This window comes from Desmodus rotundus, chromosome 2 (assembly GCF_022682495.2).
Source record: "Desmodus rotundus isolate HL8 chromosome 2, HLdesRot8A.1, whole genome shotgun sequence".
NCBI lineage: Eukaryota > Metazoa > Chordata > Mammalia > Chiroptera > Phyllostomidae > Desmodus > Desmodus rotundus.
In genome coordinates, this window is record NC_071388.1 from 184,940,877 (window position 1) to 184,959,573 (window position 18,697).

At 39.4% G+C, this 18,697-nt stretch overlaps 1 protein-coding gene across 2 annotated transcripts in view; it reads left to right on the forward strand.

Moving 5' to 3' along the window:
* PARD3B (par-3 family cell polarity regulator beta) overlaps positions 1-18,697 on the forward strand; it is a 959,988-nt gene that overhangs the window by 752,957 nt on the left and 188,334 nt on the right. The gene's annotated exons all lie outside the window — the stretch shown is intronic.

The following is an 18,697-nucleotide window of genomic DNA, read 5'->3' on the forward strand; positions in this document are numbered from 1 at the left end:
GGAGACAGGAATTGAATCTTTTGGGTGCTTTATTCAGACAGCTCAGGATCTGAAGCAGGTTATGTACCTTAAAAACCATCTTACCATCTCAAGCCGATGTTTTTTAGTAGGAGCAGAATAGGGTAGGTCAGGGGTTTGAACTCAGGGAAAAAGTTAACCAGATAAAGGTGGCAGTCTGGAGATCTCCCTAGCCTCCCTTCAGCAGCACTTCTGTGCCTGCATCCTAGTCAGTGACGTTCTTTCCTGGAGCACAGTGGCTCAGATAATATCTTGAAAGCTTGCAGTCCTCCTGGGCCGTGAAGATCAAATTGCTTGTGGGTTTCCTGGAGTCAGGGTAGGTCCTGTCATGCATTTCAGCTCCTGGAACAACAGCTTTCTACCTGCAGTAATTGCCAAGCCTATTAACTGTAACATAAAGTTAAAACAGTTTAAGTCAAGTTCCCCCATCACTACCATGGGGTTAAGGCCTGGGAACAGGCAGTATGAACAAAGAGACTGGAGCCTAGTTGAGGGCCAGGTACTGGGCACCTGGAGTTCTTTAAGGAAGAGAGGTGGAAGAGCAAAAAGAAAAAGGTTTCAAACCGGTTTAATTGTTCTTCATTTCACCTTAGAAGTCCCAAGGCTGACCTGTTCACATACAGTATGGAAAAGCCAAATGGGAGTTCCATGGGTGGTTTTTTGAGGGGGGTTATCTTTTTATTTATTTAAAATACAAAAGAAAAAAGCAAACAAAATATAGCCAGAGACATTGAAATTAAGAACATTGTAACAATAGCCACAGGGGAGTGGGGAGGGGATAGTGGGGAGAGAGGTCTATAGGAGCTACTATAAAGGACACAAGGACAAAATCAAGGGGGAGGGTAGAGATGGGGGAGGGAGGTGGGACTGGCTGGGGTGGGGTGGAGAGAAGGGGAGAAAATGCAGACAATGGTAACTGAATAAAAATAAAGAAATAAATTACAAAAAAATATTTCGTATTTTTCAATTACGATTGACATATAATAGTAGTTTCAGGTGTACAACATAGTGATTAGACATTAATATAACTTATCAAGTGATTCTCCTGATAAATCTAGTACTCATCTGGGGGTGTTTTAATGTTGCCAGAGCTCACCCAGGTGCAGCTTCTCAGGGGTACCGCTTGTAAGGGTTTGGAGGAATGAAGTTAGCAGAAAAGAGACATACTTTTAAAAAACAATAGGAGAGTGATTTCTCGGTACTTCTCAGGCAGCTCCTGATGGGCTGTAGTTAAGCAGGTCCCTTCAAAGTCTTGAAGCAGGAAGGCATGAAAACCGTCTGAGAAGAAATATGGAGGAGAGTTTGCGAGGCTAAGTACTGATTCTCATAGACTTTGATTGAAAAATTGTAGTGAATTTGAAAGGTATGAGCAATGGTCATTCTCAAAGGCTCCATAATTCAGCTAGTTCACTACAGAGTCGCTGAACTGCTTCTGGTTTTGCTTTAAATCCCTGCCACCCCCAAAACTGTTAGAGGCGATCAAATACAGTTATAATTTATGGCTGCTCTATTGACAGGCAGACATATCCCTCCTTCCAGAGCTTCACAACACTGGCTGCTGTAAACCTAAGCCTTTGAAAAACATGACTGAACGAAACCTGTGTGAGCACGCTGACTCTGTAGGGGTGATTCTGAACATACCCCAAGTCTACGATTATGGTGAAGTGTAAGGTTAGTTTGGGGTTTTTTATTTTTCAAGCAAATGCAGAGTCTGATTTTAACAGATAGACTAGCAAAGAGAAGCTTCTACCTATTATATTGCTATTTAAAAATATAATTTCACAAATGCCTTCTGCATTATTCTGTACCCTGAGCACTTCCCATGTCAGCTCCTAGTAATTGGCAAAGAAAAAAAAAGCAGCTTCTTACATGATTTAATTTAACAGGTATTAGACTGAGAACTCAGATTTAAATCCTTTTACTTTAAAAAATATGTGTGGAAATTTTTTCTGTGACATATCATACATGTAAAATTCAAACTTAATATTTCTTAAATTACAGCTGCTGTTAATATTTACCTTTCCCGAATCCTTAACAGTCAAAATCAAGTTACCTATCACAGATCGGCTCATTCCAGATGGCCTAAATAATAACTTCAGAGTAGATACTGCCACAGCTTCGGGAGGTCGGAAGCCACTATGTATTCATGATTTACATGTATTGAATAATTCATCTCTTTTCATTCGACCCATTTCTGCTTCTCGTTTTCACAACATCTTTGTGGAGTTGTAGGTTAATCCTTCACCCAGCAACGATGCCAGCGTCCCTGTCTTCATTGCTTCACTTCCTTTTCCTTCGAATCTAGTGAACTCCTAGCAAAAAAACCCAAAAAACAAGGGGAGCAGTATGTATGGGGAAGGCAGTTAAACAAATGGGCCTGTTTCTGGAAGTCTCAGAAACATGTAGACAATTTATTCCTTTTTGGGAGAGGTCTGCCTTTCATGGGAGGAATGCAGATCAGTAAGAGAACAAGAAATCGTAGGGATGAACAAAGTAGAGTAAAAGTAACTATATGTTTCTTCAGGTTTTTCTAATCATCCTTATACTTCTCCTTCTTTTCATTTTATAACTTTTTATTTTGAAATAATTTTAGACCTGCAGAAAAGTTGTAAAAAATAGTACAATTCCCATCTACCTTTCACCTAGCTTTCTCTAATGTTAAGATAGTGCATTACTGTAATACCAAAAGAATTAACCTTGCTACAAAACTATTAACTAAGTTACAAACCTATTTCTCCAGTTTTTCCATTAATTTTATTTTTCTGTTTCAAGATCCAACCCAGGATTCCACATTATTATATCTCCTTGGTCTCCTGTGCCCTGGGACAGGGGTGTCCAACTCGCAGCCCGTGGGCCACATGCGGCCCAGGATGGCTATGAATGCAGCCCAACACAAAATTGTAAATGTACTGAAAACATTATGAGTTTTTTTCTTTTTGTGATTATGTGTCACAATGTATTTAATGTGTGGCCCAAGACAACTCTTCTTCTTCCAGTGTGGCCCAGAGACCCCAAAAGGTTGGACACCCCTGCTAGGACATTGTTTTAGTCTTTCCTTGTTTTTTGCGACCTTTACACCTTGAAGAGTTTTGGTTACTTTGTAGAACATCCCTCATTTGAGTTTATCTGATGATTTAGCATGATTAGATTGAGGTTGTGTACTTTTGGCCAGAATACTAAAGAAGTGAAGGCCCTTCTCAGGGGGCACATGATGTCGATATGTCTTAGAACTAGTGATGTTAATCTTGATCATATCATTAATGTAGTGTCCATTGGGTTTCTTCACTGCAAAGTTACCATTTTTCCCTTTGTAATTAACACATACCTTGGGGGAGATATTTTAAGACTAATATCCTGTTTCTCCTCAATACTTTCACCCACTAATTTTAGCATCCATCAGTGGTTCTTGTCGGCAGCTGTTATTACTATGGAATTTCAATAATCATTTTTATTTTATTTATCCCTTCTACATTCACTAATTGGAAATCTTCTCTAACAAAGAGCTATGCTTTCTCCCCCTACCATTCATTTATTTATTCAGTTTTCTATATCATTAGAGACTTGTGGATATTTATTTTGTTCCTTGGGTTATAATCCAGTCCTATCATTACTTATTTGGTCAAATTATTCCAGCTCTGGCTATTGGGAACTCTTTCAGCATCACTCCTATTCCCTTTTGATTTGCCAAGGCTTTTTTGAGAATTTTCTTACGTTTTGACTCTGTGTGATGATCCAGGATCATCTCATATTTTCCTTGGCACCGCCTGGGAATCACCACTTTCCCTAGAAGGCCTGATTCCTTTTATTAGAGAATTCCATTCAGAAACCACGGTCTGGGCTCTAGGAGTGCTCATTGCTGGAGTCATTGCTTCCAGACCCTCTGGGCAAGCAGACTTTGGAAATGTATATATTTATGCTAACCTGGCCGTGCACACATCTGTATTTATTTCTGAATCTGTGTATACTTTTAAAAACTACGGGTTTATGCTGATACCACCAGTTCCAATCCCAACAACACAAGGTTATTGTAGCCTTCTCCCTTTTCTCACTTGTCATTTCTTTTTCATGCTGTGAAAAAAGCTGGCTTTTTACATTCTCGTTCACCCATTTAGTCTACCCCTAAAGTTGTTTCGGAATTGCTAACTCATACCCTTGTGCCAACTCAAGTGTAGTATTTGTGTAGAATTCTTGTTGTGTTTATTCTTTTTTAAAAATTTTAATCCTCACCTGAGGAGATTTGCTTCATTGCTTTTAGAGAGAGAGACACTGATGTGAGAGAGAAACATCGACTGGTTGCCTCCTCATGCATGCCCCAACTGGGGATCAATCCCACAACCTGGGTGTGTGCCCTGGCCGGGAATCGAACCCGTGACCTTTTGGTCTATGGGATGATACTCCAAACAACTGAGCCACATCAGTCAGGGCTTGTGTTCACTCTTATCATAGCTAGTAAAAATACTGTTTTGCCATGTTACTTAGGTTAGTTCTTTTATTTCCAAGCCCTTCAATGTGGTTATGCTAATTATTTGTAATCTAACTAGCTTTATTTGTTATTGTTGTATTCCTGTTTGGGGGACTCCTCATCCCACATCTTGGGTGATTGTTTCTAATGTGCACAGTAAAATTCACTTTTTGTTGTATTCAGTTCTCGGGGTTTGGGTAAGTACCAAGAGTCCCGTCTCCACAGTGATGACATAGAACAGTACCAAACCACAAACTCTCCCCTCCACTCCTCAAAAACCACTGATCTGTGCTCCATCTCTGTAGTTTCACCTTTGCACTGTGTCATAAACAGAATTAGACAATAGGTGGCCTTCTGGATGTGGCTTCTTTCATTTAACAAAATGCATTTGAAGTTCATCTGTGTTGTTGTGTTAATAGTATTCCATTGTGTGGATGCTGTACCCACTTCTTATGACCTAATTTGTGACCCTTGTCCGTCATCTAATATACATATTCATAAAATCGTCCCCAGGATTGATGCTCCTTGGGACTCTGAAACTGTGACTTTGAAAGTATGCTTTTTATCTTTCTTTAAGGACAGAGTTTCCTTATCTTTTATTTACTGTGGTTATTTTCTACAACTATCAATCACTTTAACATTCCAAGGAGGATTAGAGCCAACCCTTAATTATTTTGGGTAAGATTGACAGGGAGAGTATGGATAATTGAAATCTTCACGTGAAATACAAGCCTTGTAATAGCTACTTCTTCTTCTCCCAACCACTTAAAGGTAGCAGAATTGACTCACTTTAAGTTTTATATCCTTTTCCTTCCTCTACTCATCCTCTGGTAGAAGCACTAATGAGTCCTCAGGTGACCATAAAAATGGAAAGACAGAGGAAAAGGGAAAGCCCAGGCTGAGGGTATTCTGTGTGGTAGATAAAAAGCCTCCGCGTCACTGAGAATTGATTGCGCTCTAGTAAAATATATCTGAGTGGGGATTATGTGTCTTTGACTCATTTCAGATTTCCATTTAATGCTTGGCACTTGTTGATTCACTGATAGACTTATGGTCCATCTTAAAGTCTACCTAAAAGAATGGGTGCCTACTGAGGAAATACCAGCCTCCCAGCTCTGGTGTCTCTTGCAGCTACATACGTGCTCTTCACTGCCAAGCGTGGCATTAATTCGTGGTACTGGGAGAATCTTAATTGCACTAAAGCAAATATTTGTCACTTACATCCATGGGTAGGCACACATGGCTAGTCTCTTAGGAATCTGTGATCTTCTGGAAATTATATACACTGGCACATGCACATTTCCTGGGAGGAAGGACCCTAATTTGAATCAGATTTTCAAAACTGCAAAATAAACAAAATTAAGATCATTAACCAGAATGATCACCTACCCAACTCTTCTAACGTTGATGCGGTAACTCTGACAGCCCTCACATCCTGTCTTTTTAGTCTGAGAAATATTCACTTGGGCTCAAGCATTCACTACGCTGTAAGTCCTTCAGAGATAGTACTGAACCTATTTCTTTCTCTCCAGCACCTGTAACAGAGCCTAGTATGTAATCAGTGTTTGATAAATACTTTCTGAAGGAATGCCCTATTTTTAGGCTATCGATAGGCCTTTTTAGTCCATTGACATAAGAAATCTGATTAGCCTCTATTTTGTGAGACATATAATTTAACTAGTTTGCAGGAATGCATGAGGCGTTGTCACATATCAGTTAATCAGCTAGCAGTAAATTACTAATGCTAGTGAGTATAACCAGTACTTCTTTCTGGTACTTTTCATATATACATCATGTGCCTGCCTTTTCTAAATCCCTGTGGCCTGCGTTGGTGAGAAATCAGAATATTTCCCCCTCTCTATTTCGCTACCTAAGGGCAGGTTTGACTGATCTTAATAAGAATACTCTGTAGTGTGAAATCTTGGAGAAGAAAAGTTTTATTTTAGTTCTTTAACATTGGATATAAGGTCTAAACTGCGAAACTGTGTTATTAGGCAGAATTTACCATTCCAGCTCTGTTGATTTATGAATTCCAGTAGAGGGCTTTCTGAAGAAAATATTGATAATTCATGTGTTTTGATTCAAAAATATACTTGGGCTGAGTTGTAGAAGGCTGGGTGATCCTCCCTTATTTACAGGTTGATCACCAATAATTTCAATCCATAATAATCTATCTTTTTAGTCACATAATAGTACCATTGAAAAGTAGCACATCTTTGTTTTGAGTGTGTCAGTTCGGACCCCCTCGCGTCAACATTAGCTAAGAGCTGAGCGGTAGGCATCAGTCAGTGAAAAGCTCAGTGAATTATACTTATTTAAGGTAACTACAGTCATTAGAATGCATATATACATACATAGATATAAATACATAGGTGCTTAGATATGCCAACATTTGCAAAATGGGATACCACGGCCTGAATCCAGCTCACAGATAACTTATGTTTAGACCATAGGCTATTGTTTTTTAATTAAAAATGAACCAATATCTAAAAATCAAGATTTTTCACAAAGATGGACCGAATTTGCTAACTTTCTAAAAAGCGGGTAGAAATCGTTGGCTCATATTTAAAACTTTTCCTGTAAATCTCAAATGCTTGCCTGAATTTGTTTCACCATAGGCTTTCCTGTTTTCCAAACATTTTTTTTAAAACACTAGTTTGCAACTCTATAGTATTACAAAATCTGGAACCGTATTCTGTCTTTCACCTGTGAAAATGTTACTATTAATCCACATGTGTTCAACAAAACTGGCACTGAGCTGCTTTTCTGGGAGAATTGATGGATTGATGCTGCTCCGTCCACACATTCTTGGCGAGTGCCCTTTTGACCACTGGCACATATTTGTAAGACTGTCTGTGTTGGTGGTAGATCCTGTGGTTATGGAATAGGTCCAAGTTAACTGGCCCACACAGGGGAGCCAACCCATGACCTTGACCCTATTACCACAGTGGTCTAGCCAATTGAGCTAAATAATAAGTAATTGTTTCTTAGCAATCTGGTCAAATCAGCTGGCACACATTAAGGGTCTGTCTGTGGACAAGGGTAAGGATGTCAGTGAACAAGGGAGCTTAAGATAATGGGAAAGTCATCAAGTCCTCCCATTGGTTGGCATGTTGTATTTGGCCAAGTAGTTACTAAATTGGACCTTGTCATTACAACTAATTGCATTGCTGGGCAATTGGAACTTACAAAAAAACCTAAATTTTACTGAATAGGGTTTTTTTTTAAGGATTTAGTATTTTTGGTGAATAATTCATAACATATGTACAAAAATTGGGGAACATCATGGGATGGAAAGACTTTGTAATGAATTGAAGGATTCAAGTCCCTGTTTGGTCCCAACTACCAGTGTGGCTGTAGGCAATTCACATGACTTTCTGAGCTTTGACAAGAGTTGGATAAATATGACGGCACAGATCCCTCTGGCCTTAAGTGACTTTCTATAACTTCATAATTTTTGAACCAATAAGAATACTTTGCATGCAAATCTCTTTATAACTCAAAATGCAAATGGAATATTTTCTACAGATACATAATTAAATAAGTGATATTTTAAAAATATTTATTGAACAAATTTATTTTACAATATATTGGTTTGCAACAAATCAATATGTAATATGCATATCTTAGGTAGCAATCCATTGTAAATCCAATAAATAAATAACCGTGGTTTTATATATTACATGATAGGTTCTTAATGGAATTTTATATTTCAAAGTACTCATGAATAACCTTGAAAATTTTGCCACACCAAGCAATCACTATTTTATTTTTTATTTTATTGTTTATGCTGTTACAGTTGGCCCACTCTTTCCCCCTTTGCTCCCTCCACCCAGCCCACCCCCCCATGATCAGTGTCCCCACCAGTGTCCTTGCCCGTGGGTCATGCAAAAGTGGGGTCTGACTGCCCCCGCCACCTTCTTTTAGCCAGTCTTCCCTCTGCCGCCCCCTGACTGCTGTCAGTCTCTTCCGTGATTCTGTCCCTCTGCTTCTATTTTGCTCATTAGTTTATTTTTTTCATTAGATTCCTCTTATAAGTGAGATCACATGGTATTTGTCTTTCACTGACTGGCTTATTTCACTTAGCATAATGGTCTCCAGTTCTATCCATGCTGTCGCAAAGGGTAGGAGTTCCTTCTTTCTTTCTGCTGGGTAGTATTCCATGGGTAGATGTACCACAGTGTTTTTATTGTATGTTTTCTATATTTATTGTAAAAAATATATATTATATATGTGTTTTATACATATACAGAATTATGTGTTACATATTTATTATAAAAATATGTTTTATTGTATATATAATGTGTATATATACATATATATACACACACACACACAATATTCCCAAAGAACCCTGAAACACCCATTCAAAAGGACCTATGCACCCCCATGTTCATGGCAGCACTATTTACAATAGCCAAGTGCTGGAAACAGCCCAAGTGCCCATCAGGAGATGAGTGGATAAATAATCATTGTTTTAGGTGCAACATACTAATGAGTTGCTTTAGGATTATTATTCATGAATCTTCTGAGTTGGGGTCCATTAATGCCACCCTCTTAGGACCACCTCTCTTCCCCTTAACTTGCTAAACATATTAAACATGTTAAGTTCAGACTTTTCTTCACCCAATTGTACATTATTCTAGTTCACTTTTTTCTTTGTTACTAATGCACTCAAATATTACTTTTACAGAACTGAGGTAATGGTTGGATTTATTGTTCTTGTATCACTGGATTGACTGGATTAGTGAGCCCACAGAGTTCAGTAGGATGGGTCCTAGCAAGTGTTAGGGTTGGCGTAAAATGAATGACAACAGCTTAGTCACACTTGAAATAATATATTGGCCTGGTCTTCCAAATAACCTTCCAAAATGAAAAACACAAATACCATGGGTTTCTACAGAATCAAATAGGACTACAGTGTTTGTGAAAAGGATGAGGTATTGGAAGTCGCTTCAATATTAGGTTGTGGAGTTTAGAAATACTAACCTGAAGAGACCAGAAGCATTAAATCTGAAGCCAAATACAGGGTGCAGATCAGCTGGGGGGTGGCTGCCAGCCCAGCCGTCATCCGAGTGACGCCACTGTGTGCCTGCACCAGCCGTCACCGGGGCCTTTCTGAAACACAGGCCTCTGGTGACTTGTGGCAGATCAGGAGACACTTCTGTCATCTGAGTAAACATGGACCTGGGCAAAAGTAAAGTTTCCAATATCATTCCTTTTAGGTGATGTGATCTAAAATTGATTTAATATTTAAAAATAGCTCCAGAGATAAGGAAACACCCTTAAGCTAATTCACTTGGTTGATTCACCTACATTTTCTTTTTGAAGATATGCTCAACAAAAATCCTATCTGGAATTTTCTACTCAGAGGCTTAGACCTCTGATTTACTTAATTATTTACCTTATAGGACAGTGCATTTAATTACATATCCATAACATTCCTAGCATTGGTTTCTTTTATGATTCTGTGAGAATAGTGGCAGCCATTTTGAACTGTAGAACAGTATCAGGAATCGGGGGAGAATTATTCATCTGTGATATTGAAGAAAAGAAAAATTAGCCATTGGTACAGGAAAGAGAGGAACAAGAAAATATACTTACATAGCGGAATAGTAGTTTCACAGTCTAGTGGACAAGCAAATAAGACCCTGATGTTTTGGACAGACTATAAATCAATTTCTGATTTCTTTGGTCAAATTGTAAATCATCACTGTGCTAAGCCACTATACATTTCCAGGTGAGAGCATACTTTTATGACTGTGTGTTACTAGTAATAGCTCTTTTTGAATTATAGGTGATTAGAAAACCTTGTCAGAAATGAAATTGTTGTTGTTGTTTAATGCTGGACGTACTTTCTTTAGTGATGTTCTATTGCTGGAGAATAAGATTATATCCATTTTTATAAAATGATATTAAAATCCCACAGGAAATCTATTCCTATGAAAAAGATTACTGTCTTTTGCCTCAGCCCCTCTGGACACAGGAAAACATCAATTGCCCAATAGCCCTTGAGTGACTGTCGCTTAGGCAGAGCTCCTTTAGGATAAGGTGTCCTGGGACCTGGAAGATGCCTACAATGTTTACTGTGTCATTTAATGAATAAACAGAAATTCTATTTAAGATAATAAAGTACACCACATTTTGTATTTGGCAATCCTGTCTTATTCATGGGTCTCAAATTTTCAAGCTCAAGTAAAGCAAAAGGAAAGGGAGTTTCTAGATTTTTGAAAACTGAGTAGAGACTCTTACAGGCAACACAAACTTGAAAAATTTCATTAGATTTGTGACTTTTTGGCCCAAATAAGCAAAGTGTTATGTATAATTTCACTTGAAACATTCAGGATAGATATTTATTTTTCTTATCAGCCCATTCAGAGTTGAGCATCAGTTCAGTTTTATGGCCTACTCTTCAGGGACTTGCAGAATAAAAGGGATATTAACTCTACTCACACCTAACATAGAAATACTGAAATCTGATCCTTTGCCTTATAAACTAAGTTAGGGCTCAAATTTTTAAAATTACCTCTTTGTCTTAAAAGAACTCTTCTCTTGAGGAGTACCCAGTGGAGGTGCTAATATTTGGAATTCTGCCAAGGACAGGATGAACTCATGACAAGGATGAGTAGCGTCAAAACTCTAGAGAAACAGCAACTCCCTCACACGGATCTTTGTTTGAAACCTAAGATTAAAGAGGTCGTAATTTCTGCAACTCTGAAATTAAAGGTCTAAGTATGAGATAGATATCACGTTTCTTATAGATGACATCTTGCAGATTAATCATCTTTAATGATGGCTTTGGGTTTAAATATCATTCTGGAACTTAGCGTGGTGTTTTTAAACAGGGTGTTTCTACAACGTGAAAGAACCGGTCATCATGACATAGGTACCTGAGGTGACTCAGTGCCCCTGTGACACTTGGATAGCCAAGTGTTCATTGCCTTTCCTAGGTGAGTAACAGTCCGTCCCCTGTTTGATCTTGCTGTGGCTACAGACATCCAGGCTGTGACTAGCGTGGTGTCCTCACACCTAAATTAAGCTGGCTTGGTGATTTGTGTGTTTATAGGGAAAGCATCTTCTAGCTTGCGAGCTTTTAGGCAGGATAGTATGCTGAATTATGAGGAACCATTGGGTCCTTCTTGTAGGACAGAGGCTATGCAAAAAGGAGACAAGTGATATACTCCCTGAAATCCAGGCTGCATCTGTAATTCAGCTCAGCAGTAGTTGTTGAATTTTTACTGTGTGTTACACACTAAGAATGAGAGCAGAGACCATGCTTGACTAGTTTACTTATATCCTACTAGAGAATCTGGCACTAAGAGGGTACTCAGCAAGTATTCGTTGAATGGATGCATGTATGCATAAACAAGAAAACATATAGAGACCCAGCCCTAGCCCTTGAGGAGCTCACACTTAAGCAACGGTTAAAATAGTGCCCTACCCCAAATACAGCTGGTAACATCAGCACGGGCCCTCCTCTGCTCTGTACTACTTCCCTGAATCCTCTCTCAGTCCCATCCTGACTAGAGATAAATATGCCCGCCCAAGTTTGTTTTGCTTAGGAAAAATGGTGTGCACATTAAAAAAATTTAAAGCCATTAAGTGTGAGTTCCAGGCATCCCAGACATTAACCCCCAACAACTCTCCCTTATTCAAAATTGCTTTTTCTTCTACAGAAAAAAAAAAAAGCCCAGTTAAGAGAGCTCCCACCTTTTAAGAACAGTTTCCAACTTAGTATCACTTATTGAGAATCAATATAATAACTCTTTTCTATTGTTTAATGTTCTCTTACCAGCCCTAGCATGCATTAATTATTTTGCTTCTTTTGTACTTGTATAATAAATGCTTGACAAAAAAAAAAGCCACATAATTTAAGACTTTTATGGCACAATGGAAAAGTTTCCCACCCCCAGGAAAAAAATTCTTTGAACTTCTCATTGTCTTTTTTAGGGAAGATTTTATATATTAAAAAGAAAATAAAAGTGTTTTAAAAAGCCCAGGTTATACTTTATGTGACATGCAGAAGGTTTAGAATATATAGAACATAAAAGAATATTACATGAGCTATAGAGGGTTAATGCTGTGTTCTTAATTTTAAATTTCAGATAAATATGATTTCAGCTTTGATCCTACGTGGACTAATTCTTTTGTCACTCAACTAATTAATTCAGTATGCTAGAGAAAAGATGCTAATTTGGGCATCAAAGAAGTGATAATTTTTTTTTGTTTAATCAGAGTTATAAAGATAAGTTTTACTCCCATTAGACTGGATCTGGAGCTCAATCATTTTATTCTTACTTAGTGCAGATGAATTCTGGGGGAAAAAAATATGGCCTGTTTCTCTTAACTTCTGAAGATGGAGCAGTAACATCCAGCATTTCCTTTAAAATAGTCCTATGAATAGTAATTGTACACTTCCCCCCCCAAAAAAAAAAGCAGTCATTTCTTAATGTTATCCTTTTGTTCTTTACACACAACAAGTTAGAGCACTTTCATTTGCTTTTCTGGTCTTGGATTTAATAGAAGTTACATAGATGTTAATTTGTGATATTGGACTATAAGTTGTATTTGGCATTATATTTAGTGTGTAGCTGAGGTCTACAGTTTCTACAGAATTTTGGTTTGCCCTCCCTGGATTTAATTTCATTAACATGAGTCAGTTTTTCCCTTCCCAGGCAGTTTGCTGAAATGACCCCACCTGCCAATGAATGAACCTCACAGCTATTTCCTGCGGGGTTGGGGGCGGGGTGTTATTTCCTTCTGCAGGATGAATCTGTGATCAGTATGGAGAGAGCCCAGCAGGTTGATCACTGGAAAGCCCTAGCATTTGGGGAACCTCCCACAGTTGGTAGAAAAATATTTTAGACATGAGGTGTGATTTGGTCTCAGAACTCTTTCCTTTCCTTGTTTTTGGGTTTCTGGGATGTAGAGGTAGAGAAAACGGAAGGAAAGTGGAAGAAGGGATGCCGTGGACGCGTAAATGAGAAGGGAGCATCTGGCTACCGGCCAAAGTCGGGAATTCCCACCATGTGATCGGTTTGAGTCAGTACCAGGGGTTTATGCACTGGCCTTCAGTTGTGCCTTTGCGCTCTAGTAGCCTTCAAAGATGCTCCAAGACCCACTTAACAGTCATAAAGATAAAAGGGAAGAAGCCACATGTTCTCCTGCTTTGAAATAAACATTTAATCAAAAGAAAAGCCTTTCTAACCATTAAAGAAAATGTAAAACTGCAACAAGATCTATTTCTTTAATGCTCCTGTTAAGTATATTTCCCAGAAATCATAAGCATTTAGTCTGATTCTCTAAGGCTCTTGCCTACAATGTCTCAAAGCCAGTGAGTGTGTATGAAAGCAATTAATCAAAGTTCACTGTGCTCCTGAAGAGTATTTCTTCTCCTGGAAAGCGGAGGGATAGAATAACTTCCAACCCAGTGTGGCGGTGACAGTTAATAAGCTTTTTATAGTCCCTGTGTGGGTCTGAAAATCACACCTTATTAGTATCTTTATCATTCTTGCTCACTCATTCAGGCTTATTTTCATTTAATTTTACTTTCTGGCCACTTTTTCATATTTTCCCCTCTCTTTCCTAACAGAGTGATGCTTTAATAACCTCACAGTAGAGTTTTCATTTGCTACAAAAGAGAAGAAAAAAACCAAAACTCAGCAAAAGTCCAGCGGCTCCCAAAATCCTTAACTGATTCTTACACGTTGGTCTTCCAGAGACCATTTACACTTGTTTATTTTTAGGAAGAGAGAGTATAAGTGATGTGTGTTTTGCTTTCCTGTATTTTCTGGACCCCATAGAATCACTTTTAATGTATCTGGTATTTCCAAATTCATTGTGTTTCCTAGCTCCTCAGGCAGGGAAAGCAAATTAGCTTAAGGATTCCCAGCAGTTGAATGGAGCCAGAAAGGCACCCAACACTCTACCCAGCAGGTGTTTTATCCTCTTAGGCAGAAATTGTAGGACATTATAAGAATCCCCCCCACACCCTCGTGCACCCTGCTTTTCAGCCCTAAACAGCAAACAGCAGCACGTTTGAGGTCCGAAGATTCCCTGCCTCGGAGTGAAGAGTGGCCATGGCCACTGGTTTAGGAGTCACACGCATCCCGGAGTTAGGAACAGCCCAGAGAAAAGCATGTAGCTGTTTTGGGTTTGGTGGGAAGGTTAGCCACAAATGAAGTAGTAGATAAAGATACCAGTGGGATTACACATGTTTGTTGTTTTTAGGGCTTGTCTTCATCTTGGAAACACAAGTAAACATACCACAAATAAATGTCTAAACAATATACCAGAAATTGAAATTTTAATTCAAAAAGTTATTTGTAAGGCTTCAACTGCTCAATCCAGTTACAGTTAACAAGTAAGATTTTAAAGATTGAGTTCTTCCTCACTTGTTAAAAAAATCATCAACTCAGCTTCTGCTTGTGAACACAGCCCATTAAGCAAATCCCTGTCTCCTTTCCCATGCCACGGAGTGGACCTGACAGGGCGCAGACACAGCGCCGCCGTTTCAGAAAGCAGGGAGTGTCCCTGCGCTCCTCCTCCCCACTGCAGTCACGGGCGTCAGCCGCTGCAACCACGCACACTGGGGAAAGCTAAAAATAAAACTGAATATTTTGCTTCCTTAATCAAGATTGGCTTACAACAAACACAGATTTGTTCATTATTCTATCAATAGCATTAACATAAAAGCAGGCAGTACCTTTAGGTACCCACAGAAAGGAGGGAAAACTCTCTCATTGGTGAATTTTCACTGAATTTTTATCAATGCATTAACTCCCAAGTACGGTGGGAACCATCTGAGGTAAACAAGTAAAGACCTCTGTGACTTACCTTTTAGAGAGAAGCGAGAGCTGAATGCACAAAACCATGTGCGAGTACAATACATGGAAGTTAATTTCTCTGGCATATGCATATGCTAATTTACAACACAATTTGAATACATCAGACAACAGAAACCTTTTATGGGTGCATTTCAGAATAAACTATGGAAATGTAGTCAAAGGTCTTTGAACTTCTCCACCCCCGTGTTTTACTTGAGCTCTTTCAAACTGTGTAATTTATAAAATGCTAAGGCAATATCATGGGCAGTTTGTAAGTCAGCTAGTTACAGGGAGAATGAACCCTTATTCAACTCCAGAAAATATTATGTCTGTGAGGTTTGTGCATTTTCACATCTGACATCATTCCAGAGATTTCTAAGTTTAATATTAATGGTGACTTGGATCTTGTAGCCCTTTCCAAGTGTACCATTGATACCTAAAGATATTTCCTGATTAGAGAAGGAAAAATACATTCTCTTCCAAACTTTCCACTCTCCTTGGATTTGTAGTTCACCATTAATTTGGAGTAAGAGCGTCTGCACTTTTTTCTTGCCCTACTTTTTAGTCCTCTTAAGCCGTTGTTCGGGATTGCTTTTATACAGTATGTGAACTAAGTGGAAGAAGAGTGGATGCTAATAGCTGCATAAACTTCCCAGTGGGATCTAGGAGGAAAGTTGTAGACAGACACTACTTAGCAGAATTAAGAAGTGAATTAAATGAGAGAATAGATGTGGAAAAAGCCGGAAATAGAGCTATACATATTGAGTATTTGGATCATTTGTCAGTGTGCATGGGAATCTATGAAGAATTTGAATGTCATCAGTATGTAGAAAACTCAAGGAAAGAAACAGAAACAGAAAAAATATTTGCTCAGAAATTAAGGAATAACTACCAAGAATCTTATTCAAATCTTTATTATATGGCAAACAATAGGATGCTGAGGGCTTGTTTTAATTGGATTGAAGAGTTGATTCTTACCTGACAATGGACGTTGTTAATGGTTAAATTCCATATACGTAAACCATATGATCTATAATGGCTGTTCAGTAAATGATAGAGTGAAAGAATGAACCATTATTGAATTCTACTTCCTCTGATGGCTGTTTAAAGACTCCCAACCTAGGCAAAATCACACCATAAGTAAGATCTGTTGTTGATAGTTTTCTACAACCCTTTCTGAGGTTCTTTTCCACCTTGTACATTCTGTGAGGTAGCCGAGAGGACCAGAAGTCTAAACGGTCCAACTAAGGGCTTTTATTCAAGGTGGGACACTGCAATCAGGCGGGCTGAGTCCAAGCAGACTGCAGAAGCAAGGGAGAGGGTAGGAGGGTTTTTAAGGGTGTGTAGCACACTCCTGGGGGAAAAAACATGGTCTGTACATACAATGGAAGCTCATTCAACCTTTAAAAAGAAGAAAATTCTGCCTTAGCCACGTGCCTCAGTTGGTTGGAGCATCGGTCCCTGCACCAAAAGGTTGCCAGTTTGATACGTTGCCAGGGTATATTTCGTAGCTTGTGGGTTCAATCCCTGGTCAGGGCACATACCTAGGTTGCGAGTTCAGTCCCCATTTGGGGCACATGTGGAAGGCAACCAATGAATGTTTCTCACATCAATGTTGCTTTCTCTCTTCTCTCTAAAAATCAGTGGAAAAATGTCCTTGGGTGAGGATTAAAAAAAGAAGAAGGAAATTCTGATATATGCCACAATAAGGATAAACCTCGAAGACATTGTACTATGTGAAATAAGCCAGACACCAAAGGACAAATATTATATGATTCTGTTTATACGAAGTACCTAGAACAGTCAAATTCAGACAGAAAGTAGAATAGTAACTACCAGGAGCCAGGGAGGGGAAAGGGGGTACTGTTTAGTGGGTACAGAATTTCAGTCAGGGGTGACAGAAATATTCTGGAAATGGATGGTGGGTGATGCTTGTTGTACAAAAATGTTAATGTACTTACTGCCACTGAACTCTATACTTAAAAATCATTCAAATGGTAAATTTTATGTTGTGTATGTTTTACCACACTAAAAAAATTACTTTATTCTGTTCTCTGTTTCTCGAACCATTCACACTGTCATTTCTTTCCCCTTAGTAAATAAAAGTCCTTCAATATCAGCTGAATTGAAAACCTCCTTCCTGCACATTCCACTCTGCCTGTAGCTCCCATCCCACCAGCTATACTCCTGACAGTGGCTGTACACACACAGACACAAAACTGTGCTCACCTGCCAGTCATGCTGGAGATCACTCCCATGTGGCCTCTGCTCAGACCACTCCACTGAACCCCACCAAGGTGACGAGTGCCTCCAAACTGCCCAATCTACGGATCCCGCTCAGTCCTCACCTCCCCGGACTTCTCAGCAGTGTTCCTTCCGCCTGTTGACCACGTCTTCCTCCTGCAGCACTCTTCTCCTCGCCGACCTTGGACTGCACTCTCTTGATTTCCTTCTTGTCCCGCTGGCTGTTCTTTTTCTGTCTCTTTTGTACACCTACCACCCACCCCTACCATCCAGCCCTTAAACGTTACAATTCCTCAGGACTTTGTCCTGGTCCTCTGCCCATCCATTGGGGTTTTTTAAAGGCATACTAAAATAATCATGTTTATTTTTTTAATTTAAGTATTTATTGTTTATGCTATTACAGTTGTCCCAGCCTTTCCCCCTTCGTCCCCCTCCACCCAGCCCACCCCCCACTCCTTCAGGCAATCCCCACACCATTGTCCGTGTCCATGGATCATTCATACATGTTCTTTGATGTAATCATGTTTAAAGTGAACTTCTGATTCCTCTCCTTTGACCCACCACTTCCAAATCACTATTTTCTCTTTTCAGTGGCCACTTCTCTAGCCTAAGCCACCATTGTCTTTCCTCCACACCCCTGCAGCAGACCCCACCTAGCTTTACTGCTTTTACTTGCTGATTTTTGCTCCAGCCACCAGCATGGTCTATTCAAACGTACATCACACCCTGGCTGGCCTGCCTCAGTGGACTGAACACCATACTGCAAAGCAAAGGGACGCCCCTTCGACTCCTGGTCAGGGCACATGCCTGGGTTGTGGGCCAGGCCCCCAGTGGGGAGCACAGGAGAGGCAACCATGCATGGATGTTTCTCTCCCTCTCTTTCTCCCTTCCTTCCCCTCTTTCTAAAAATAAATAGATAAAATCTTTAAAAATAAATAAATAAAATAAAATGTACATCACATTGTGTCACTTCCTAAAATGACTTGGTTTCCCCTGTAACAACTCCTAAAATCTCCCAGTTTCCTTAACTAGCTCATCTGTCCCTTGAGTTACTAAGAAATGACCTGCTGTCACTCTTAGAATAAACTCCAAGCTTCTCTCAGACCCGCACTCTGCGGTCCTTGTCCTCCCTTCCAGCTGGGTCCCA